The 27,321-nt window shown below is 38.7% G+C and overlaps 2 long non-coding RNA genes across 2 annotated transcripts in view; both read left to right on the top strand.

The window, feature by feature from the left end:
* LOC135220909 (uncharacterized) overlaps nt 1–27,321 on the top strand; it is a 59,322-nt gene that overhangs the window by 7,557 nt on the left and 24,444 nt on the right. The window lies entirely within an intron of this gene.
* On the top strand, nt 1–27,321 carry LOC135220907 (uncharacterized). Its single transcript, XR_010315816.1, has 4 exons — nt 1–223; nt 17,869–18,095; nt 19,148–19,368; nt 26,221–27,321. It is a non-coding gene; the product is annotated as an uncharacterized LOC135220907 (long non-coding RNA).

Below are 27,321 nucleotides of genomic sequence, written 5' to 3'. Positions count from 1 at the left end.
TCTCTTGGAGCCTAGAGCCCTTAGAGCGCCATCCGCACTTCAGTCACAGTTCCCAAAGTGTGCATGTTGTTTTCCGCCTGGTGAATTTGAGACTCTGTTAGTGAGTTTTCTCTTCACACAAGATATGTGCATAAGGACAATTATGTCAGAACTGCCAAAAAAAGAGAAATCTAAGTCTAGGACATTATTCTGCAACGTTTTTTCCGAGCCGTCAACGGCGCAGGTAAGTCGAGTAACTTGTTAGCCTTATTAACTGAGACTTGGTTGCAGGGAAATATTAGTGATAACTCAAAGATTCAGGAGATGACGCCGTGTACTCATGATTTCTACCATGTGCCAAGAAAGGATAAAACTGGAGGAGGAGTAGGTGTCTTCGTGTCGAAAACTTTCTCTAGGGTTTCTATCATGAATGAAATAGTATTTGAAACGTTTGAATATATCTATTTAAAACTGACAAGAAACAGTAAGGTATTGAATATAATATCATTGTATAGACCACCAGGGAGTAATATGAAGAAATTCATTGAAGAATTTAGTGTTCTTGTGGGTGTGGTAGACGATATTAAAAATACATTAATTGGTGGAGACTTTAATTGTTGGGTAGATGATGTAAATGATAATAAGGCTAAAGAACTCAAGGAAGTATTTGAGATGTTTAATTTAATAAACAGTGTTTTGGTATCAACGTCAGTGGGTGGTCATACACTCGACTTGGTCATATGTGGGAGAGATTCTGATCTAATAAGAAACCTTGAAGTTGAACCAGACTTTGAGATCTCAAAAACACATAAACTCATCACTTTCGATGTTAATATAAATTGCATCAGAGTATTGAAGAAATGGATCACATATAGGGAACGGGAAAATTTTGATGCTGAGAATTTTATTGAAGTTAGTGTAGCGCAAATGTCTTGTGAGAACATACAATGTGAACATATGGTAGACAGAGAATGTGTTGGGTGTTATACCAAAAAATATAATGACAATTTTGGAAAAATGTATGATACCAAGTGTCCTATAAAGAGTAAACAAATAGTTGTACACGAAAATGTTAGATGGTATAATAGTGAGCTATTAAAGGCAAAAAGACATAGACGTAAGATGGAAGGTAGATGGAAAAGAGCCAAATCCTCACAAGCCAGAAATCTATATAATAAGGCCAGAAATGACTATAACATCCTGTTAGAAAAAACAAAAAGAAAATTCTACAACGACGAAAGTAAAAAAACTAATAACATGAGGGAATTTCACAAAAATCTAGATGATTTGACGGGATTGAAGAAAAAATATGTCTTACCTGAAAATGTCTGTGCAGAGAAATTTGCTATATTCTTTAATGAAAAAATTGATAAAATTTATAGAGGTTTCCCCCAAAATCAGCTAGAAGGACAGTCAGTTATGCCAGTGAAGGAGGGTAAGAAGTTAAAAAAATTTAAGGAAATAAATATGCGTGACTTGTTAAAGGTTATGAGAGAGATGAAGAATACATATTGTGGAAACGACCCTTTTCCAAATAGTTTAATAAGTGAAGCTCCAAACAAGCAAGTTGTATATAATATTTACCTAAATATAATTAACCTAAGTATATCACAATCCAGTTTTCCTAGCTGTGAAAAGACTGCGTTGATCAAACCAATATACAAAGGAAAAGGTGATGTAAATGAACTAAATTCATATAGGCCCATTTCAAATTTATCTTACATGTCGAAGCTTATTGAAAAAATCATAAGTGAGCAATTATGGGCGCATATTGATGAGTTAGAGGTATTCCCGGAAAATCAGTCGGCCTATAGAGCTAATCACTCTACAGAAACTACCTTGTGCTCAATAATGAATGATATGATAGGTCTTCTTGATGAAGGGAAGTGTGGAATTTTGATTATGTTAGATCTTAGTGCTGCCTTCGATACTGTGGTGCACGAGTACTTACTTGACGACTTAAAGTCCATTGGAGTGACTGAGGAAGCACTTGAATTTTTGCGAAGCTATTTAACGAACAGGAAGACTATTGTAGAAATTTCTGGAAACCGATCTAGTGAGAGAATTCTTATGAAAGGTGTACCACAGGGTAGTGTTCTGGGCCCTATCTTGTTCAACATATATACTATCGAGCTATCACATATCTTGAAAAAAAAAAAAGTGGGTTTTAAACTATATGCAGATGATACTCAGTTTTACCTTTCAATTTCAACAATACAAGATACAATGAAAAAAATTGATGAGATAATGACTGAAATAAAAACATGGATGCGGAGGAAAAGGCTTAAATTAAATGATGATAAAACTGAGTGTATGTTTTTTGGCACAAAGGTGGCTTTGAAGAATTACCAGTTGTTCCAAAGCATAGGAATTGGTGACGCTGATGTTAGGATTGTGCCTGTTGTGAAAAATTTGGGTGTACTGATGGATTGTAATTTGTCAATGAGGGATCAAATAGTGAATACAGTGAAAATGTGTAACTATCACCTGAGAAACATAGCATTTATTAGAAAATATCTAACAGAGGGCAGTACAAAAATTTTAGTGATGAGTCACGTAATATCAAGGCTTGATTATTGCAATTCTCTGTACTATAAATTACCCAATACACTACTAAGAAAGCTTCAAAATGTGCAAAACCGGGCGGCTAGACTAATAAAAGGCATTAAATTTCGGGAGAGAATAACTCCTGCACTGATCGATCTACATTGGTTACCTGTTAAGGCTAGAATTGAATTTAAAATTTGTTTGTTGACCTACAAGGCACTTACAAGTGATAAGCCTAAATATCTTCGTGATTGCTTGGTCCCCTACTCTCAAGTTACTAGCGCTGCTGTAAGAGTTAGACATGCCGATGACCCATATAGACTATTCGAAATTAGTGTGAATCATGCAATAGGAGGAAGAACTTTTTGTTATGCTGCACCGAGACTCTTCAACGACCTTCCACTTGATGTCAAGAATAGCAAAAATGTGGCAGCTTTCAAGAAAAACCTGAAGACTTATCTCTTTGGAAAGTGCTATAACAGTGATCAGAAAACTATTAAGCCTGAATACAAATGCTAGCGAATACTGAAAAGATGCAGAGCAAAATATAAACTGAAAAGAAATTATTTTCACACATCAAGGCCCGCCTGAACAGACTCTTAGTGTCTGATGGAGGGCGAGAAATAAACCCCTAAAAGTAAAAGTAAAAGTAAGTAATTAAGCTAAGTACCTTTTATATTTTCGTCTTGGCACAAAACATTGATTGTACTACTGCTAAAACCGCTGTTGACTAGATTGGTAAGGAAAACTTCACTTTGGTTAACATGCATGACCAAGCCGGGTACGAGTAAATAGGGCTAGCTATAGGTAGTAGGGACCATTAGAGGAAAGACAAGCTTGTAAATACTTACTGAATTTCAATCGCTTTCCAGAATTGAAAATACCTATGTATAGTACTATGAAATTACTTTGAGGTTCATGTTTTTTACCAAATAAAGACTAGTTTTAGAAATAATGACTAGTTTTTTACCCCCCCGAAAATAAACTTGACCCCCGACCCCCTTATCCTGCAATTCAGAGAACTCTGGTCCTTACCTAGCTAGGGGGTTTGCCCCCGCAGCCTAACCTCAGGGGCCGGGTTCTTATCCTTGGGGAATGTGTTGGGTTTCCACCCATTGGACCCCGAAAATCTGGTCTATAGATAGAGGCGAAGACTCCCACCTAACCAAACCTAATCCCACCAACTGGACCCCCACAACCTAACCTGATCTAGGAGGTACTAGGCCCTTACCCAACTCGGGTTGAAGACGCTACCTATCTTACCTTAGAGAGCTGTATCTTACCTAGCGGGAGGGGGCGGGCTTCATTTTCGCCTGGAATCTTCACCTAACTAAAATAAGGGTACTATATGTCAAAACAACTGAAACCTAACCTAACCTGGTATATAGTATGTAGCCATCAGAAGTTTTAAAAATTCCAATGGAATGGCAAGTTATAGGTATATTAAACAGCCTAATGGGTATGCTGCTGTGCCATGTATATTAACAAAAATTATGAAACTAATATTCGTATAACTGCGCAGACAAGGCCATACTGAGCTTAGCTATATTGATGATGGCACTGTGCAAGGTGATTATCTGTATGAATATGAAAAGATATTTACGTTGCTGTTCATTTGTTAAGATGGGTGGTTTTCTAAGAAATGAAGAGAAACCTTCACTTTCAAGTTAGGTTAACAAGTACTTGCGGTCAGAAATTATTTTTGACAAAGTGCAAGGTATGTGTAAGAAATTTAATTTTTGCAATAAAATGGCTGTTGAGGTTTTGAAAGACTACAAAGTCAAAGAATTATTGCAGGTTTTCGGGAATCAGGCTTCGCATTTTCCAGGTGTTCAGTAAGACCCACTACATTTCAGAATAAATGAAACGCAAAAATACAAAAATAATGGTTCGGAAAAATATCGGGGCAGTTTTGCCGATGTAAAAATATCTAACAGCATTAAGCTTATTGAGAATATTTGAACAGTAGCTATTATTTCCAGAACTCTGTTCCTCATATTTAAATATTTGGATAAGTCATTTCGTTAAGTATATACCTAATTATATTAACTTGACTGCTGCTGCTGCTGTTGCAAGATCGGAGAAATAGTCTGGGAGCTGAGCGAAGTTTAATTAACATGGAAGGTACAAAAGATTTGAGTTGCTTGGGGTCGTAGTAGTATCCAGTTGTTAAACAGAACAGCCATGCTTACATTCTAGAGGTGGTGGGTGTGATTATGATAGGGGGTGCCACCCAAAAAAAAACCGTAAATGTCCGGGAGAGGGTCGCATGAAGATATCAGTGATATTCAATGTATTTTTACTAGAATGTGTAGGAATGTATGTAAATAGTGGTATACGAGTGAGATAATTTAGTGAAATTCAATAACAGTCGAAATATCGGCGATCAAACTCGCGTTACTCTTGTCTTCCTCCCAGAATTTTTCTAAGTCTCTTGCTATTAATTGTTGACTGTGTCTTGTTTTAGCTCAAATGAGCCCTGTAACTACTAAACTCCGCAGACAAACTAGTCCACTATGACGTCTTACTTACACGTTTGGCCAATCACAGTTTCATTTTCTGACACCTCATCAACTTTGGCCAAAGGCGCGGATGTTTGAAAATTTTCTCGGCACGACAATACATTATCTTAATACCCAGGCATTTCAGTTCGTTCTTAGACATGGAGCCCGTAGCAAGCACTTCTTCTCATATTGCACAAGAAGTTGAAATTCCAGCTTCTTGTCCTGACAATTTCCTAAGTTACGGTGAATTTGTTTTAGCCATAAGTTGCATGTCAGAAAACCTTCGCAACGGCTTCACGTTTTCCCTCAAAGCAGCAACACATCTTGATCAACCAACAGTTTAAGGTAAGCTTAATTAATTTATAGAGTATATTATAATGACGGTAGTATAATGATGTATACAGCAGTACCATCAATTTGGATTTGGTTTTGATGATGTGTTAGGGAGAGCCCTTAATTGGGGGTCGCAAGGGGGTGGAGCCCCCCGCCCCCCGATAGGCCTAGGTAGGGGTGCGGGCCCCTAGGTTAGGTTAGGTGCTTGTGTTAGGTTCGGTAGTGCCCCGAAAATCACTTTTCTCCTCCTCCCCCCACCCAAAAACTTAAATTTTTATGCCAAATGATTATGGGCACCGCACTTAATCCAAATGTGCAAGGTAAGAATGGAATTTCTGGTGGAAAGGTCACTTAAGAATGGCGGTTATTTACACTAATTAAGGTTTTAATTAACATGAAAGGTACAAGTACGAAACCACTGGGGATTTGTGGATGGTGGTCACCTGGATATAAATCATCGACTAAGAATGGAAATTGAGGTGTTTAGGACACTTAAGAATAGGTCATGGTCATACTATGGCCAGTTACCCCTAATTAACATTTTGATTAACATGGAAGGTTCATGTTTAAAACAACATGGATATTGTTGGGAATGGTGTTATGATTCAGACTCACCAACTTAAGAACGGAAATTGTGGTGGAAAGGTCACCTTATTACACAAATAATTAACATGGGGAATTATTGCGATTGGTCTCTCCATTAGGAATGCCGGTAAAAATCAGAGCTTTTTAGAAATGTTTACATATTAAAATAGTACTGTAATGATTACACTCAAAATTAAATTAACACTTAAAGCATCAGGTTTTTAGAAAAATTCCTTTTCTGTGACCAGTTTATTTTGTCAAAAATTCAAGAAGCCTGAAGTATCAAAAACAAATAAAAATGTGCTCTGTTTTACTAACTCCTATGGAGGATTGAGCTAAAATAGAGAAAAGGATAGGGGTGTGATAATAGACAATAAGCTGGCTGTTTTGGATCACCCAGCAGAAAACATCAACAGGAATCATAAGTACTTCCAATAAGCTAGAGTAGGAAGTGTTTAAGAATTTATGCATTGCCTTGTCCTCCCACAATCAGAGTATACAGATCAAGCATGGAATCCACACCTTTAAAAGTATTCAAAAAAAAAAAAAAAAAAAAATAAAAAAAAATTCATCCTCGGATCTGCTGAAAACGTTCTGAGGAGAGCTATGCGTCTGGTGCCATCTCCAAAAGAATTAATGTTATGAGGAAAGAGCAACAGTACTAACATTGCAAACTTTAATTCACAGATCTAAAGGCGATATGGTAGAAACGTATAAGACATTGTGTGGGAAATGCGAAGAGAATGGGTGTGAGGGGTTTTATACAATTAACGAGGACAGTACCACACGAGATCATAAGAAAACATTCAAGAACTAGGTTGGACTCGGAGTAGTCTTTCTGCAACTGGGTAGTGGGCAATGGAAAAAATAACTATGTTGATTAATACAAATCAGCGGAAGCATTGGAAAACAAAACTGGATAAAGAACGGTGTACAGAAAAGCAAAAACATTATTTTAAAGCGCCCATAGCCTATAATAAAGTTGGCCGCCACAACCAAAGAGCATAGCTATTATAGTCCAGAAAATCCTGAAGTGGAAACACAGGCTTAAACCCCCACTAGAATTTCTACGTGAGTGTACAAGGTTAGTTCTTTTGTGGAAGTAACGAGGCGAAGATTGTTCACTCCCCTTCCTCCTAGTCTCTGGTGAAGATTCATTCACCAAGGCAGAGAGAACTAACTCTTTACGAATGAAGTCAAGACCACCTCGCACATCCAGATTGGTATTATTACAGTTTCAACCATTATGGGAAATCTATTATATTGATATTTTTTCCCGAGTAAAGCACGTGCTACAGCAAGCAATCCGCGGTGGCTTAGACTATGGCAATTGACTGATTCCTATGTTATTTGAGTTACTGTACAAGATTTAAAAGTAATATCCATTCGGGCGGCTGTAACTAAGCAGTAATTGACCTTTGAAAGTTACATAATAGCCGCACCAAACTCAAAGGTATATTAAAGTTTAGTTCCAACCAAACGAAAAAAATATTCCTTACAACCCTTGTAAAGCAACTAAAATAACATAGAAAATGTCAATTGCCATAGTCTGAGTCACCGAAGAACGGTCCTATAGGAAGGTACCAAGTATTCGTTACGGTGAAGGCAATGTAAACACAGCCGCCATGTTTAAATTCCCCAACCACCACGGAGCCATATGTTCACTAAGGGGGGGGGGGGGGTAAGGTGGAAGGTACGAGTTGTCTTAGCAGCACCCCACTGAATAGTAACATACCTTGACGCAACTTTCGGCGAAAGCCTAACACTCACTTTCCTAAAACATAATAATTAAGAATAATGTTTGGACCTACCTTAAAGGGGTGGAGGGTACAAAGCAGCAGCTGCTTTTAAGAATGCGTGGAGGCGGGTCTTGGGTTCCTCAAAATGCAGCTTGAAATAAGCAACAGCCAAGTACCCGACGAAGTTATACATTCTCCTCCCGTATCTTGGAGTCGACTGAATGGGGGCAAAAGACCTGCTTTCTCAGGAGGCCATGGTCCTGGCAAAAACCGATTAGTCGATCATAATTACCTGAGTAAAAGGCAGAAAAATCTTTGTAACTCGTGTAACAATTGTTACATGAAGTTGGCAAAGAGTTCCTGTGAAGGGCTGGGGCGAGCGTGAAGTGAGTGATGCAGCAGTGGATGTCATGGCGGCAGATTCAACAGTGTTGGAGTTCTACAGTTAGGAGGTGGCAGAAGGCCAGACCGTAGAAAACAGGGTAGGAGAGGTGGGGTGGAGTAGTAAAAAATGCTTTGATGCTATTGGTTGAGGCAGGGTGGGGCTGAGGTAAATGAACAAGCACTTAACAAGATAAGTTGGCAATGTTAAGGGTAATAAAAGTAAATGGGTAGTTAAGGAACTAAATGTAAATGTGGGATGGGTTCAAAATATGAAATAATACAAATACATATATAACGGGCCCAGGAGGGGGTGGGATTTAAGTCCTGGGTGGTAAATGTGTAATAGGGCCTATAGTTGTTTTAATAAATACAAAAGACCAAATTAAACATAGGTTAGCATATAACAAAACTAATTAAACTTGTAGGGGATGTTGCCTGACCAGGGGTGGGGTTGGGCCTTGCTGTAACCCATCTTAAAGAAACAAACCAACCTAACATAACCTAACCTAGCAGGGGATGTAACCTTACCTAGTAGGGAACTTAACCTAGTAGGCAATGTTGCCTGACCAGGGGGCTTTGCCCCCCGTACCCCCCTTAAAGGCCTAACCTAACCTAGTAGGGAATATTGCCTGACCAGGGGGCTTCGCCCCCCGTACCCCCCCTTAAAGGCCTAACCTAACCTAGTAAGGAATGTAACCTAACCTAGTAGGGAACATTGCCTGACCAGGGGGGCTTCGCCCCCCCGTACCCCCTTAAAGACCTAACCTAGTAAGGAACGTAACCTAACTAACCTAGTAGGGGAAATACTAGGGGTAACCTAACCAAGTAAGGAATGTAACCTAAACCTAACCTAACCTAGTAGGGAATATTGCCTGACCAGGGGGGCTCTGCCCCCCCCAAAATACCCCACCTTAAAGGCCTAACCTAACCTAGTAAGGAATGTAACCTAACCTAACCTAGTAGGGAATATTGCCTGACCAGGGGGGCTTCGCCCCCCGTACCCCCCCTTAAAGGCCTAACCTAACCTAGTAAGGAATGTAACCTAACCAACCTAACCTAACCTAGTAAGAATGTAACCTAACCAACCTAACCTAACCTAACCTAGTAGGGAATATTGCCTGACCAGGGGGGCTTCGCCCCCCAGCCCCCCTTACCCCCCTTAAAGGCCTAACCTAACCTAGTAAGGAACGTTAACCTAACCTAACCTAGTAGGGAAATACTAGGCCTAACCTAACCAAGTAAGGAATGTAACCTAACCTAGTAGGGATATTGCCTGACCAGGGGGGGCTTTCGCCCCCTCGTACCCCCCCTTAAAGGAAAAGGCCTAACCTAACCTAGTAAGGAATGTAACCTAACCTAACCTAGTAGGAATATTGCCTGACCAGGGGGGCTTCGCGTAACCCCCCCTTAAAGGCCAACCTACTAGTAGGGAATGTAAACCCCCCTTACAGGCCTAACCTAACCTAGTTAAGGCCTGTAACCTAACCAACCTAACCTAACCTGAACCTAACCTAGTAGGGAATATTGCCTGACCAGGGGTACCCCCCCTTAAAGGCCTAACCTAACCTAGTAAGGAACGTAACCTAACCTAACCTAGTAGGGAAATACTAGGCCTAACGTAACCTAGTAAGGAATGTAACCTAACCTAACCTAACCTAGTAGGGAATATTGCCTGACCAGGGGGGCTTCGCCTCCCCGTACCCCCCCTTAAAGGCCTAACCTAACCTAGTAAGGAATGTAACCTAACCTAACCTAGTAGGGAATATTGCCTGACCAGGGGGGCTTCGCCCCCCTACCCCCCCTTAAAGGCCTAACCTAACCTAGTAAGGAACGTAACCTAACCTAACCTAGTAGGGAAATACTAGGCCTAACGTAACCTAGTAAGGAATGTAACCTAACCAACCTAACCTAGTAGGGAACATTGCCTGACCATGGGGGCTTCGCCCCCATACCCCCCCTTAAAGGCCTAACCTAACCTAGTAAGGAACGTAACCTAACCTAACCTAGTAGGGAAATACTAGGCCTAACGTAACCTAGTAAGGAATGTAACCTAACCTAGTAGGGAATATTGCCTGACCAGGGGGGCTTCGCCCCCCCGTACCCCCCCTTAAAGGCCTAACCTAACCTAGTAAGGAATGTAACCTAACCAACCTAACCTAACCTAACCTAGTAGGGAATATTGCCTGACCATGGGGGCTTTGCCCCGTACCCCCCACCCCCCCTTAAAGGCCTAACCTAACCTAACCTAGTAAGGAATGTAACCTAACCAAACCTAACCTAGTAGGTAACCAAGTAGGGAATGTAACCTAACCAACCCCCCCCCCCCCATATCCACCCTTGAAGAACTAACCAACCTAGCCTAACCGGGTAACCCCCTTCAAGGAAGTAAAACTAGTAGGTAAACCAACATATAACAAACTAAACCTAAGGGTATGTTGCCTAACCGGGGCATGGGATTCGGCCCCCAGTAGGTAAAATGACATATAAACCTAACTTTGATGGGTGTGGAAGTGTTGTAAAATGTAAAAAGTAACCATACATAACTGCATAATAGTAAGGAAACTGGAAGGGAGGTGTAAATTGTAATGTCTGTAAAAGTGTATAATGGAATATATTTAAATGTAGGTTTATAAAATAATGGCAAAATATATATTTAAATGTTATATATTTAAATGTAGGTTTTATAATATAATGGCAAACTTTAATCTAGATATTGGTATCGGTGAGAAATGCATTGTAAATGGTGTAACGTAAAGAGCCAGGTCGTGAATACTGGAAAGGGGAGGGATTGACTTGTGTATAAATGATATAGGGAGTGTGTATGTAATATGCAACGCAATGTGCAATTTCACGTAACAGGTAGGTAGGTAGGTATCGAAACGTCCTAAAACTGAGTTCTATATCAACACGTAGGCATTTTTAGGTGTCTGTCCTCAATTATAACATAATATTTCAAGTTATATATGGTGAAATGATTAGGTGGGGATATTTCAAAACAGTTTATTATACAAATACTATGGAAAAATGAAAAGGAATAAACACTAGAATTCACATAACATGTTTAATAAACAAATTAGGTAAATGCTTTTATGTAACTCAACGTATGGTTACCAGCCAGGGTTCCCAGATGACACCACTACCAACCAGCCAAAGTCTACCATGAAACCAGCCAAAATCCCGCCAAATGGAATCCAAACCAACCCAAATAACCGGCAAATATATGTGCGTTATATTTATCTTTATAAATGCATATTTTTTTATCATATATATGCTTGTATAGCGGCATCATAGTTTTAGTTAGATAATATAAACTAATATAAGAATACAGGAAAAAAAAAACGAGATGAATTGAAATTTTGAAATGAGGCTCGTTCTCTGAGAATCCGGCGGCCTGTTTTGTGGTCGTCTGGTGTGTGTGTGATTTTTATTTTAATTCCATCTACATATTTTGCTTAAATGTTACCAAGTTTTTTACTGAAAACCTATTCAAATTCCCCAGATTTTCCTGAAAACCTTCAAAATTCCCAATCTGGGGAGAGATTCCTCAAACGTGGGATCAGTGTTTAGCTCAAATAGAAAGTATTTGAAAACCTGCCAAAATACCACTAACCAGCCAAAGTGAATTTTTACCCACCAAATTAGGAAAAAAAGCCAAATTTGGTGAGAAACTGCCAAATATGGGAACCCTGTACACCCAATCCTTCACTCAGTCCGGTAGCAACGTAGGGGTCATACTGTAACGTGTTTGGCTAAATACATGTATCCCTCCCGTAAACCCCCATTTCTTTCCTCACTAAGCAGTCTGAGTTTAGGCCAAAAGCTCCCTTACAGTTAGCGCATGCGCAGTAGCATTAGCGCATGCGTAGTAGGATTCATGTTGTGGTAGTAGTAGTAGTAGTAGACGAATATCGCTAGTTTTGTTATCTCTTATTTCCGCCTGTATTTCGTGTTTTTAAGTGATAAATGTGGGAAATACCACAATAACACGGCAAAATTACCTCCCAAGTGGTTTTCTCCCCACCCAAAACCCCGGTTCCACTGGGGGTCCCCCTTACCGTAGTAGGATAGAGTTAGGGTTTTGTCCCCACCCAAAACCCCGGTTCCCAATGGGAATCCCCTTTACCGTAGGATAGAGTTCAAAGGTAAATTAGAGTCGTCCGAATAAATATTACTTCAAATTCTTGTTCAGGGGGTGAAACTGCATAGAAAAACCGCAACTGCCATACTCTGAGCCGCCGCGGATAGGTACACTAGATCTACCCAAAACACTTCTTCTTAATACATAATTGTCGCTAATGCATACTTACAGAGAAAAAAATGTTAAGTTTTTACCTCGAATTTTTCCTAAGTCGGGAGAGGTGTTTCCTCTACGGTAATGTTTACTTTTAATGAGCCCTCTAACTTACTTTCTTACGCAAACAAAAGCAGTTCCAGTTACTCATTATTGGCTGAGAGGTGTGACATCGTTATGACGTCATGGGTTTCATAACCAATTACGAACGACTTTAGTCGAAAACTAAGTTTCACTAGCATTTCAGCGGAGTAAAAAAGTTACCTGTCTAGTATCCACTGGTATCCTTGTTTGACTGAATACTCGAATAATGAAGCAAAAAACGGCATTTTGTCTTCCTGTAGCTATGGCAGAGGCAGTGGCTGGCCCTTCTGGCATTAATTTTGACAGACCTTCGATTTCCTACCGATTGTTTGCAGTGCAATGTGGTCGTCGGGTACCTGGCCACTTCCTACTTTAGGTTGCATGTCAGGGAACCTTGCAACGGCTTCACGTTTTCCTCAAAGCAGCAGCACATCTTTATCAGCCAACAGTTTAAGGTAAGCTTCATTAATTTATAGAGTATATTATAATGGGGGTAGTATAACGATGTATACAGCAGTACCATCACTTTGGACTTGGTTTGATTGGATGTTAGGTAGTGGCCCTTAAGGGGGGGTCGCAGGGGGGTGGAGGCCCCCCCCCAGCCCCCCCCCCCGCCCGCTAGGCCTAGGTAGGGGTACAGGGCCCTAGGTAAGGTCAGGTGGTTGTATTAGGTTCGGTAGTGCCCCGAAAATCACTTTTCTCCTCCTCCCCCCACCCAAAAACCCAGCTTCCCACTGGGATCCCCCATAATTGAAGTACTAGTAGTTTATGCTTAGAGTTTTGTGTGAAGAGTAACTCTTAGTTTCTTTTTTATTCATTTCCTCATGTTTCTATGCGATGTGCAACACCAATCTGGTCGTTTTTTGCCGTTTTTCGTCGTTAATACTTGAAAAACGGGTGCGGCCTTCTCCTGGACATTTACCTTTTTCTGGAAAAACTCGTTTTTTTAACTCCAATTACATAGTAAATCTCTAAATCGGATGGTTTGCAGTCAAAATAAATTTTAAATCCGTTGGAACTACATTATTTTTGATGCAACTAATATATTTTTATTCCAGTTTTCCCATAATGTGGTTGAAACTGTAATTTTACCATTAAAATAAATGTAGTGGGGTCTTGTTTGCTCCGTATTTTGTCCTTGTGCTCTTGAGCTCCTCGTTAGTTGAATGGAGACTTGGAAGGAGCCTACTATGCCCACACAATTTTAATTGTTTGAGTGTTAGTGGGGCAGCCATTCAGTCATTCCTGAGACAGTTGAAAGAGAAATTTTGACCTCTCCGCTATGTCAAGTTTTGTGTTTTAGACCCATGTTTTTCATTATTATCATCATCATTATTGTTTATAGCAGTGGTTCCCAAACTGGGGTCCACGCACATCCCCTGGGGGTCCAGGGGAAGGCCATAGGGGGTCTGCGACACAATGAAAAAAAATTATATTTGTTCAACTCCAGAAAAAAAGATTGTGGCTGTTTTCGCCTATTCTGTTTTGTATTGAATTTGAAGCAATAAAAAAGCATTGAACATGTTTCATATGTTTACTTATACTTGCTGTGTGCAGAAATATACAAAAATGTAATAAGTTTTACTGGGTATCCCTCTATGGTAATGGTAACTTTTGACTGGCAACGGCTCCCGGCTGGGACTCATCGTATATGGGGGTCCTTGGTTGGCGAAGTTTGGGAACCACTGATTTATAGCATTGTCGTTTAATTAAAACATTTTCTTCTGCAATTTCTAGTTGCTAAGAAAGCAGATAGAGTACAATTTGGACAGCTTTTGAATAAGGTATAGGCCCGGAGTATCACGACGACTGTCACGGGTTACAGAATTAGAATATGGCGACGCACGCTATAAAAAGTACGTACGAACGAACGCCCAATTGGATTTGCTGGTTTTCAGTGACCCAGGGCCGCCTCTGAGAGCGAAGAATGTGTAATGGCAAATTACAAACAACTGCTAAATCTGAAACCAAACAGAACTGATCGCGTATGGAAACAGACGAGCCTAAAGGCAGGTACGAGTAACAATTCATTACTTGAAGTTTTCAACTACCCGGCGGTACGAGTTTCCTCTGCTGTTATGTCGTCATAACTCTGTAATTTGCGCGTTGCGTCAATTTCTCCAATTCTCTCTATCTCAGTAGATGTTATGGGTTTTAACGATCAAGTGTGGCACTTAGAATACTGCTACTTAAGAGTCTTCTAAGTCGTCTTTGATGAAATATTCGTTGTTCAATCGATTAAACCAAATGATTGAAAGCAGATTCGATTTCTTGATCAGAACATGTGTATGGATTCTTAGTATAGTCTCTCTCTCTCTCTCTCTCTCTCTCTCTCTCTCTCCAAGCTTCGATTGATTTACTCTGCTTACATAAAGAGTTTTCGGCCTTTGTGTCCAAGCCGCCTTTCTTTGACATGCTTGACTTGTAATATCTCGAATTAGGGCCAGTTACAAAACAATCGAATGAATATCCTTGATTAGTATTCAGTTGTTGATACGTTATTATAAGAAAACCCGAGTTATTACTCTTATACATTCACAAAAGATAACATGCCTTGGTATCAGTCGGGTAAAGAAATTCAAAGGTAATCTGCAAGTGTAAGCAAGAGTCTAATTTGAAGGTAATTAGAACCGTACGTGAAGGTCATACACATGCCAGCATTCTAGTTCCTCTCCAGCAACTAGTCATGTATTTTGCGATGATCATATGTCTTCATGATGTTCTGGATTCTTACTTCACCCAAGGTATCCCGTTTCGTTATTGCCGGCCTTCACAAGAATACGTTTGTTCATTCATAAATTATTAAAGCGCAAATATCGTTCAATACCCGATTCACTCTACCTCGAGAATAACTTGCACACACGTTGGATCGTAATCGAACTGCTGTTGCCTTGTATTAAAAACAACGAGACAGTACTTGACCACTGAATCATCAACTCACGTTTCAGAACAGGTTAACGGTACAAATCCTGCCGGTGACGAAGCACTTGCCAATTACAATTCCCTATGGGTGTCAAGTTATTCCCAAGGTAAAGCGAATCTGATATTAAACGATATTTGTGAATGTAAAGAAAGGAGGTACGCTCGCATGTGGCAGAGATTCAGTTTGTCCATCTAGAAGCGCCTATGTCTGGCTACGCCAGAGCAATTCCTTGAACGATTTCTCGTGGTGAGGTTAAGATGGATGGGGTGGGGGAGTAGAGGCGAAAATTAATGTGATATGTATCTTAGGTTTTCTAAAGATTACTTGGTTATTTTAGTCATGCAATGACTCTTGCCATTTAGCAGTGACTCATACCCTTTAGCTAGGATGTAAAACTGATGACCAAGTGCAAGTATAAAGTTTTTCGAGATCTTACGAAGAACTTAGAAAAAGAGTGCAATCAAATCTTTCTATTATATCGGTGTTTTCTCCCTTAGAGTCTGCAAGAATATCTAAGTTTATATCTGTTCAACGTGCCTTTATGGTTCCCTCTTTTAAAATTATAAATATTGATTATACTTCGTTGAACTTTATCATTAACTATAGATTTTATCGGACCTTTCCCCAGTCCCATCAACTTTGCCTGGCTACTTGAATCCAGCCAATTACTCCATTTCCACGAACAATTAATATAACAGGTGACCTTTTCATTTTTTCAGTTAGGTATTTCTATGGAAACTATTTGAATTATATATTTAACCATGTGTTTTCTGCCACATAAATTAGTGACCAGTTTTAATTAAGTCAGTCTAGCACTACACTTATTAATGGTGGTTTTAACATTATATTCATCATTTATATCGTAACAGACCCTGCTTGTATTTATAGCAAAGCAGGTCTCCGTTTCTGATAAAATTAGCAAAATGATCGCTTTACAGCAGGGTAATTAAAATAAGCATTTATTTGCTATATTGTTAGGCAATGCGAGCTCTGAATAGTAATAGCTAATGTTTCATATATTATTTAAATGCGTCGACATAAATGAACTGACGTTTTCGGTTAATTTTATTACGATTCATTTCTTGCATTTATCGAAGATAACCACGGTTGCCTTTGTGCGTCATTGTTGTGACGCTGGAAAATTAGTGTGAAAAATTTTATTAAATGAATTGGAGCCGATTTCAAAACTGTAATTAAGAAAAGAATTTATCGGTAGGGAAGCTCGAATTTAGAGGCAATGGCCATTGTGTGCTTGTTCCAAGTGAGTTTCATCTTTCAATTAAATTATAACAAAAACACAAGCGGGTTTCCTCTGCATGATTCTTATTTACCTGAGAATTTGCGTCTTGACGTTGTTTGTAAGGATAGGTTAATCAGGTTATAACCAGAATTGCCAATGGCTATTGGTACAGTGCACAGATCTTGCATTTAATGCGTGCATAGGTTTAGCCCTGTTGGTATAGTACATGTAGTGCATGTTCACAGACCATTTACGGGCTTGCTAAGGAGCAAGAGGTCCTACTGGCACGACGCTAACTCAGTTAGTCAGTCAACTGCAGCGCAGCACATGCCTGTGATGGACAGTTATATATACTTGTGACATGTGAAACTTGTCAAATTCATCTCTCTCTCTCTCTCTCTCTCTCTCTCTCTCTCTCTCTCTCTCTCTCTCTCTCTCTCTTCTCTCTCTCAACCGCATTGAATGGTGCTGTTTAACGTGCATTTGCAATTTTTTAACATGTAATTATTATAGAAGATAAACTATTACTGCTGTAAGAGTTTCTGGTCGACACAGGCCAGCGTCTTCAAGTTGTTTTTGCCTTCAAAAAGGAATGACGAAGCCCATTAAAAATAAAATGTTAATTTCAGTTTTCTTTGTGGTTTACGTAACGAATGAAATAATCAGACAAAAAAAGGTTGATGGTGAGAAAGTGATGTTCAAGCATCAAATGTAATGGATGTCCAGGCATCAAATATAATCCATTTTATTCTCTTCATTCCCCTTTTTCAAGGTTGAGAAAGTCGGGACGCATAAGTACCCAACTGGGCCCTATCGGTTTTAATGGGACATCTGTAAAGCTGGGTTAGGTAGTTCTTAAATAAGGTTTTAAGCCTGAGAATTTCATTCCATGGTGGAAGAGGCCCTCTGTTATGACTGCTTAATGGGCTGCTCTAGTTTCCACATTTGCCTTCATACGAGACGTGAGTGATCAGTAATTTGTCAAAATCTATAATAATTTCATGTAACTGAGAAGGGGAGGGCCTCGACGAGGTAGGTTTCACTTAACAGTGTGTGGAAATTATATATATTACCTGAAAATAAATTTTTTTTTTCATGCAAAACGCATCTCATGATGACACACTAGATTCGGCTGATCATTGAGATTCCATTTGTATCTGCTCATTAGATAATTTTGATGCTTTGGGATGTTTGTTTTGTGAATGTTTCCAATTTCATTTTTGTCTTCTTTCTGTAAGAACGTTTTTTCTCCTTTGCAGGCTCGTTACGAATATCTGCGATCGGCAACTACGTCATCACTTTGCGCTTAGCTGGTCACGTGATACAACAGCTACACAAGGTCATACGAACAAATCTGTACGAAATATGTTGTAATGGCCACAGCAAGGAAGTTTTTTAACATAAAGTTGAAGGAAACTGCTGTTCCCGGGGTTGCTTTTGTGTTTAGCAGTGTGCAAGATCATTTAGTATGTCAGCTTGTAAAAAGGTGAGAACAAAAACACGTGTTATGAAGTATTGAATGAAATAACCAGAGAGGCTCCGAGCGTTTCTCGTGGGTCAAAATCCTGTATATATACTATATATTGCATTATATATTTAATATAGTAACCCAACTAAGTATGATTGGAGTCTGGAAATAACGTCATATTGACTTTAGTATTATAATTTATATGGCCTCAATATATATTTGGTATAATATATATATATATATATATATAGTATATATATATATATATATATATATATATATATATATATATAATATATATATATATATATAAACAAGGTATAATCCACGAAGGAAAAATAAACAATGATTTTCTGCAAGATCTTTCTACGTTGATCTTGCAGAAACTCCGTTGTTTACTTTTCCTTCGTGGCTTATACCTTTTTTACGGATTTATCACATTGCAAACTTTCGGAGTCTGTGGAAATAACGTCATATTGACTTTAGTATATAATTTAAAAAAGGCTTCAATATATATATATTATATATATCCTATATACACACACATATATAGTATATATGTATACACACACACACACACATATATATATATATAGATATATAGGTATAAGCCACAAAGGAAAAATAAACAATGATTTTCTGCAAGATCTTTCTACACTGATCTTGCAGAAACTCCGTTGTTTACTTTTCCTTCGTGGCTTATACCTTTTTTTACGGATTTATCACGTTGCAAACTTTCGTGATTCAGTTTTATATATATATATATATATATATATATATATATATATAATATATATATCACATAATATACATATATACATACATATATATACATACATATATATATCATACATATATATATACATATACATATATATATATATATATATATATATATATATATATAGATATATATAATATATATTTTTATATATATATGTATATATATATATATGTATAGTGTAGTGTGCATGTATGTATATATACACATATATAGTGTGTGTGTGTGTTTATCTCTCTCTTCTAATATAAAAATACAAAGTACTCATGTAATCTTTCACTTGTTTCAGGTGTGAGTAGTGTGTATAGCCTTAGGATGTCAAGAGGACATCATTATTATTACCATTGACGGAGATGAACGGTACCAAAAGAAATTAGAGAGGATGTCCGACCCGCTTGATGTAAACGATCGCTAAGGTCACCATCACATCATAACCGCTGGAAATATTTTACCACCTGCAGCAACTTATCAGATCCCTGTGGAACATCTACGCAGAAAGCCACATTATGCGTAAGCGTTGTAAACCCTTTTACCTTTGTTCAAACCCATTTTCAGTGCATAGGACTAGTTTTCAGTTGTCAAAAGGTTTCGACTCATTTCCCAAGGGAAGACTATGCCCGTTAGTAATGTTGACCCCCACGGAGGTTTGAATAGAAGTCTTATCATTCAGTAATAACTAAATCATTTTTTGAAATTGTTTATTTTCTGGAAGTGAAAATATCAATTCTCACTCGTGGTTTGGTGGTCCCTGTACGTGGAAACCTGGTGGTGGGTTATTTTAAAGGATTTTGTTTCTTCTAATGTAACTGTACAAGTGGCGTGAGTGACAGTGACTACCGAAGTTGATTTTATCTAAGTCTGCTCATACTGCGGTAGGTTTCACCCAATCCTGCACATATTACGGTAGGACTTCACCCATTCGGCGCTCATTCTGTACCCTATTCAGGTACTTCTCGCATCTTCCCATCCAAAAGTCTCCGCAAATGTTTGCAAACCATCTGGTTATCCTTTTCTCAGCTCTGTACCCTCCATAAGTCATCGTAAAGGCCAACCCTTCTGTGTACGTGCTACGTGCTCGTCCATCGTAGCTTAATGTAGGTTTGTCGTTTGAGATGGAAATTCTGTTAATCCTTGGGTCTTTTTTATGAGGTCCTCTCTTGAATTCTTTTCCCATAAGCATTAACCACGTAATGCTTAATCGTTGGATTGAGAGACTGAATAGTTGTTTTGAGTGATTAGGTGACCTTGGGCCTTGTTTCTTGAGCAGTCTGAGTCCGCTTTTGAACTTGGTTCGTAATGACAATTCTCTCTCTCTCTCTCTCTCTCTCTCTCTCTCTCTCTCTCTCTCTCTCTCTCTCTCTCTCTCTCTCTCTCTCTGTACAGGATACAGGATTAGTATACTGAATACTGTTGTGTTTTAATATAGGTCAGAAACCTTCTAGTGGTGTTACCCTCGCGTATTATTTTCTTCGAGGCATTAAGTTTTCTGTTGGGTGGATTAAATGTAATTTTCGAAATGGTCACCCTAAGATATTGGCCATGTGAGGTCCCCTTCAAGAGCTGAGTCACTTAAGGTAGATTCGTGGGTGAGCCCTATCCCCTATGCCTATGAGATGTTTGTTTGGGGGCCTCTGATTGGCTGGTACCGCCAGTTAGGCGGCTTGTGCAGTCTCATATTTTCCTCTGCAGCTCAGAAAACTAGCAACATGCTTATATTTCCTCATTTTTCTTAAGTTTTACTCAAGATAGGAAAGTTTTGGTCACGTCATAGGATTCGGTATTAATTGAACAACTAAATCATAATTTTCTGAAATCAGTAAGATAAAACACAAGGAATTACAACGAATAAAAGAGAAGAGGGAAGCATTTAATGCTTTATACCTGTTTTTACTTCTCGTCGGATTTTGTATTATTCTGGTGATCAAGGTAAAATAAAAACATGTTTTCATAGAATAAATTCACCCGAAATACGTTGGTGCTTTCAGATTTTAGATGCGTGTGATATGTGAAGAGAAAAATGAAGAATAAGTATGTCTTACGGTGTATCCACACTTGATTCAGCCTGAAATTAAAAACTATCTTGCTTATTTCTTTGTTGTTTATATTCCACTGAGATCATTAGTTTACATCACTCAAATTTAAGTCTCGGATATCTCCTTCGTTTGAAAATATATTCAAGCAAGAAAATTAGAAACAATATGAGCTGAAACCAAAATTATTAAAGCTTAGGTTGAGTTGAAGAGTGCAAAATCTGTCCACAGATTTCAAATTCTTCCCTTGTTAAATTTCCAGCTGCCTGCTTAGATCTCCGATACCAGATGCATCCATCTGATTATTTTTTAAATTTTCTTTTATGTCAGATATGTTCAGACATACGGACATATGATATTGGAGTGACAAATGTTCAGCAGTCTTAATGGGAATTCTTTGCATTTATATGCAAATATTGTCAAAACTGTAAACTTCTCATATCGCATATTGTCAATTGTCACGGCTCATCACCACTCTTGCTGAGAGGACCAACGCAGTGGTGTCTTGCAGACAGATTCAAGTACGGATACTACATAATAAGAACATATTCTTCTCTAAATATATTTCACGCATCTAAAATCTGGAAGCACCAAGGTATTCACGGTGAATTTATTGTATGAAAAAAGTTTCAATTGATCTTGATTGCTTGAATGATGCAAAATCCAATGATAAGTAAAAACAGGTACAAAAAATTGAAATGCTTCCCTCTTCACTTTTACTCGTTATTATTTTGTTTTATCTTATTGATTTCAGAAAATCATGATCTAGTTGCACAATTAATACTGAATTCTATTGTATGACCAAAACTCCTCTTCTTTCACACTGTGATCCCTATACATTAAGGGGTTGGTTGCCTGATGTGCCATCTCCACAGCCTTCTATCAAAGGCACCATCCTCCACTAAACCTCTTCTCTCCATATCTTCCTTCACTATCTCGCCATCTAATTCAATGTCTCCCTCTCGATCTTCCTCTAACAGGTTCCCCCCAAGCCCTCTTCAATCTCTCCTCATCTTCCATTCTCAGCACATTCCCGCACCACCTCAGTCGTGACACACTCATCACCCGTAATCTTTACTAAGCAGACCCTTCTTATTTCATCATTTTCCAATCTCTCAAGCAACGATATTCCCATAACCGACCTCAGCACTCATCTCTGTTCTCTCAAGCCTTACTTCCTCTTTTCTTCTTAGAGCCCATGTTTCTGCTCCATACATTAACACTGTGTTAGTTATTTTGACTTTTAGTTTGATTGGCATTTTCTTATCACATACCACACCTGCTACCTCTCTCCAATTAATTTCTAATTCTAAACTCATAGCCTCCGTGTAGTTCCTCATAACCCATCTCTTCTCTCCCACCCTGCCATTCATATTGTCCTCTATTATTAGTTTCTCCTCCTCTTTCACTGTTCTAATGGCATCCTCAAACTCTTGTCTAAATAATTCTTTCTTTTGCTCTTGGCACCCCATCTAAAGAGCGTATGCTGATGTTATATTTACTACCTTGTCTCCTGTTATTATTGGAATCTTTAAAAGCCTATCATTTACTTTCTTTACTGCTACCACTTTTTCCTTCCAGTTGTTACTTAATATAATTCCAACTCCGTTTCTTCCCTCTCGTGACCCGCTGTGATATACGTAGCTTACACCCATTTCCTTGCCTCTAGTTCCACTCCCTTTCCACCTACTATGAGATTCAGGGTCTCTGTAACACGGTTTTTTGGACTTTGCTCCTTGTCAAAGCATCGGATGTAGCTGAAAGTTGGCATATGTATATTTTACAACCACACACAAATTTTGTCAGCATTATCAATAACCTAAACCCGATAGTTTTGATTTTTATAGAGTAAAAATGAACTGGCCGACGCCATGGCCAATGATTACGAGCCAAGAGTCGAAAAACATTCATTACGTAAGCAAGGTAAACAATCACCTTATGACTAAATGTTGCCCCGCCCATCCACCAGACAGAAATGCCATCGGCTCTGAAACCCAAAGACTTATGAATGGCGGAACAATAGTGATACATAGATGTGGGTGAGGTATCAGTGCTAGCGTAGTAATACTGCTGTAGCAGTAGTGCCGCAACAGTATAGCAGTAATATACATGAATTAAACGTTTAGACCAACTGTTGGGATCCTTGAGGATCATTTAGCACTTCTTACAACTACTCGAGAAATTAGTTTTTATAGTTAGAAGTTAAATTTTCTAATCCAACAATGTCCATGGTAGCCTTCAGTGTAATCCTGAATTATAACGAGGCGAAAGTGGGTGGAGCCTCATGAAGTCACCATTCTGACGATAATTATTGGTGAAGGTTTAAAGCCAATATACGGTACCGGCTATTTTTTTCAGTAAATAGGTAGATAGCCAATAAATAAAATTGCTTGACATTGGATATAGCGTTATCAAATCAAGCTTGTCTACTATGTTTTTGGTAATTACCAACTATTCCTTACATCTTGTCAATCTGATTGTGACCTATAAAGTAGACTGTAATTTCTTTGGAAACTTATTTTGGGAGTTAGACTAATAATCGAAGTGTTTTTGTATTTATTAACATATTTTGTTGGTTTGTTCATTATGACAATTATCAGTGGGGTGGTTCGAGAGTTAATAAAGGTGTACTGCTTTGCTTGTATTTGAATTTGTATGTCTTGTTGCCAGAGGTTTAGCCTTCGTTTACGTATAGCCAATCATCCATCGAGAAAGAGGGAAAAATGATGTCATAAGTTACGTAACGAGTGCGTTCGAAACCTTTTCTCTGAGTAAGTTGGCCCGTCTTCAAAAAAGGTCACTTTACATTATAAGTACCAAATTTATTCAACCTACGTAGTGCAGAATACACTCAAAATTTATGTGTTGATATAATATGTATTCTGAATAAGCGTTATATTTATGAAATGCATAGATAAAAAGTTATTGCGAAAAACCGTGTTACAGAGGCCCTGAATCTCATAGTAGTCAGGCACACACACAAGAAATCTATTCTCCTCCTCTCCATCACATTTACTATCTCAATCAGTTTTCCTGTTAGAGTACCTACGTTCCAAGTACCTACTCTTTATCTTCCACTCTTTCACAAACTTCTCCGGCGGCAATCGTGACCCTTGCAGTACCCCTCGCCCATTTATCACGTCAGTTGAGGGATTCTGACGATCGTCGCTTACAGGGCGCACCCATATTCCTTAAAACATCAGGCATCGTTTATTGTTTGGCAAAGGGGTTTTTATGACCTCATGCCCTTGCTGTCATCAACCACAGTAGTTGACAGTGGGCCCAGCCTTTACTAAAAAGTCCACCTGCAAGGCAGTAGTTTTTCACAGTTATTGGCAGTGGGCCCAGCCTTTACTAAAAATAAGACTGCAAGGCAGCAGTTTCCACAGTTATTGGCAGTGGCCTAGCCTTTTTACTAAAAAGTAAGACTGCAAGGCAGCAGTTTTTCACATTTATCGGCAGTGGGCCTAGCCTTTTACTAAAAACAAAGTAAGACTGCAAGGCAGCAGTTTCCATAGTTTATGACAGTGGGCGTAGCCTTTTACTAAAAAGTAAGACTGCAAGGCAGCAGTTTCCCCAGTCATTAGCAGTGGGCCTAGCCTTTTATTGACAAGTAAGACAGCAAGGCAGTTGTCCTTTTAGTGGCCTTTTACGAAACGCAGAACTTGGCAGTAGAATTCTTACACCCCTGCCACAGGGTAAGATGACCAAAACTTTCCTAGCACAATCCTAGCTTGTGCAAAAGATGAGATAAATGAAGAAACATCAACATATTGCTAATTTTCTAAGCTGCAGAGGGAAATGTGAGACACTTGAGCTAGCCTCCTAACTCCCAGTACCAGTACCTCCGAACAAGCATCTCGTAGCCATACGGCTCACCCAAGAATTTACCTTAAGTAACTCTGCTTTTTTATAGTAGGATAATTAGTGTGTTTGGCCAACTGTAAAAGGTTTCAGGTTACAAACTATTCTTAGCAGAGATAATTGTTGACCTTATATTGTGTGGATATTCGACCGTTTGGAAGTTTACTCTGAAAACGAATGGCTTGTCTGTGAATGGTTGCTTGTCTTAATAGCATTAAATTCAGCATTGAAGTAATTCTCAGGACAGAAGAGCACTTTTTTTTAGCTTCATACTTTATTAAAGACTTTTTTTTCTATAAAATAATTTAACTTGTTAAAATAACAACTAATTACAGCTAATTACATGATTCACGCGTTAAAACCGATAATACCCAAACGCTCACTGCTAACTACGTATAATGTAGTGTCCCATGAACATTATTGGAGTAAAAGTAAGTTTTAAATATACTTATGTTAAAAAATACAACTTTGACATACTTCATGTCATCTATTATATCAAGTTAATTTCTTGGCCCATCCTAATGTAGTTTGTTATATAAGGTTTATTTCTTCGCCCATCTTCATGTGATTTATGTAAGGTTGATTTCTTTGCCAATTTGCATGTGGTATGTTATATGAAGTTCGTTTCTTGGCCCATCTTCATGTCGTTATGTGGAGTTCATTTTTTGGCTCATCTTCATGTGGTTTCTTATGTTATATTAAGTTGATCACTTGGCCCATCTTCATGTGGTTTGTATAAGTTCATTTCTCAGAGCCTTTTCACATGGTTCTTTATATAAAGCTCATTTGTTGCCCCCCCATCTTCATGTGATTTGTTCTGTGAAGTTCATTATTTAGCTTATATTTGTGGTTTGTTATACGAGGTTCATTCGTACCCAATCCTCATGTGGTTACTTGTAGGTTTATTTCTTGACCCATCTTCATGTGGTTTGTTATGTAAGGTTCATTGCTTGGCCCATCTTCATGTAGTTTGTTATAGAAGAACGGCTTAGCCCTTGGCATGACTCCCAATTTCACTATAAAATCACCGATATATTTAGAATAATCTTGGACCTCTCACTGACTATCTGTTGCTATGCCCAAACTGTAGTTATTTGATTATTTATTGTGTCCGTGCAGTAATGTAGCATGCCTTACTGGAGTCACTGTAGGCAGTACTGTTCTAAACTTTCCTTTGTACGCAGACCATTCAGTTAAATAAATTTGAGTATTCGATACGACGAGCTTCGTGCGAGTCCAAAACTGAGATTCGGTGGTCTGATAAATTGCACCTTGCAAAAAATGCCATGTCTTTTTATCTCTTAGCTTTTGACAATGCATGGGTTAAGCTTAAGTTTGTTACCAGTGCCTTCGAAAGATCATTCTGATCATGTTCCCTTTTTGAAGCTTCAAGGAGGCAGGTATCACTTGGTTTGTAAAACACAAGGAAGTATTGGTAAATTGCAGAAATAAGGTTTTTATATTTCAGAGAGGTGAGGCGACGGACCACGAAACCTTCGCTTCGGATGTGACTGACTGATGTGGAGCATATGAAAGGAGAGAACTCATCAGATATGTCCAGGAGATGGCGGGATGTACCTCCTGACTGAGTGGAGCATATGAAAGGAGAGAACGCATTTGATGAGCTCTCGCCTTTCATATGCTTCACATCAATCAGGAGCAACCCACTATCTCCTGGTCATATCTGATGAAGAGTTCCCTCCTTTCATATGCTCCATTTGATATAACCCGGAGAACGATACTATTTCTGAACGCATGAGGAGAATGAGAGACATTAAAGCAATGTCGTGTAAGAGCTATAGGGTTTTCAGAAAATATGAATTGGCAACCAGGTATAATTATCATACTAACTTATTTTATCGCATCTTGCCTGATACCGCTAAGTTTCAAGACAATAAAGCATGATTAAAATATCATAACCTTTCAATTTATTGGATTTAAGTAATTTACACGATCTATGCTGCCCCACGGCCAAAAAATTAAACACAGACGTTCAGAAGTTTATTTATTGCCCTGGATCATTAACATCTTTCGACAGTTTTCTTGCTCAGGCCCACATGCAGATTAGTTTTGTTTTGTATACTGGTCCTCTTCCTCTTACATAACTCCTCTTGCTACTGCAGAAGCCCACATGCAGACTAGCTTTGTTGTTTACACTAATCCTCCTTGAACTCTCAGAGGTCCTCTTGCTCAAGCCCTCATGCAGACTAGTAGTCTTGATCTGTCAGTAGTCCTCTTGCTCCTGCAGAAGTCCTCATGCAGACTAGTTTTGTTGTGTGCACTACTACTCTTGATCTCTCAGAATCCTAATGCTCTTGCAGAAGCCCTCTTGCAAAACCATACGCAGTCTAGTTGTGATGTGTGTACATTCTGCAAAAGAGAAATTTTAAAATTTATTTGTATAAACATACAGTACACATTGACATACAATTGGTCCCTACAATTTCAAATTAATAAATATTAACATGACAACTACAATGAAAACCTACGTATTTTACAGAGATTAATGCAAGATCTTTTTTTTGTGTACACCATCTGTAACCTTTGTCAGAAACGAGCTAGAAGACTT

Source organism: Macrobrachium nipponense, chromosome 2 (assembly GCF_015104395.2).
Source record: "Macrobrachium nipponense isolate FS-2020 chromosome 2, ASM1510439v2, whole genome shotgun sequence".
Classification (NCBI taxonomy): Eukaryota; Metazoa; Arthropoda; class Malacostraca; order Decapoda; family Palaemonidae; genus Macrobrachium; species Macrobrachium nipponense.
This window is presented reverse-complemented; position numbering and strand designations above follow the sequence as displayed.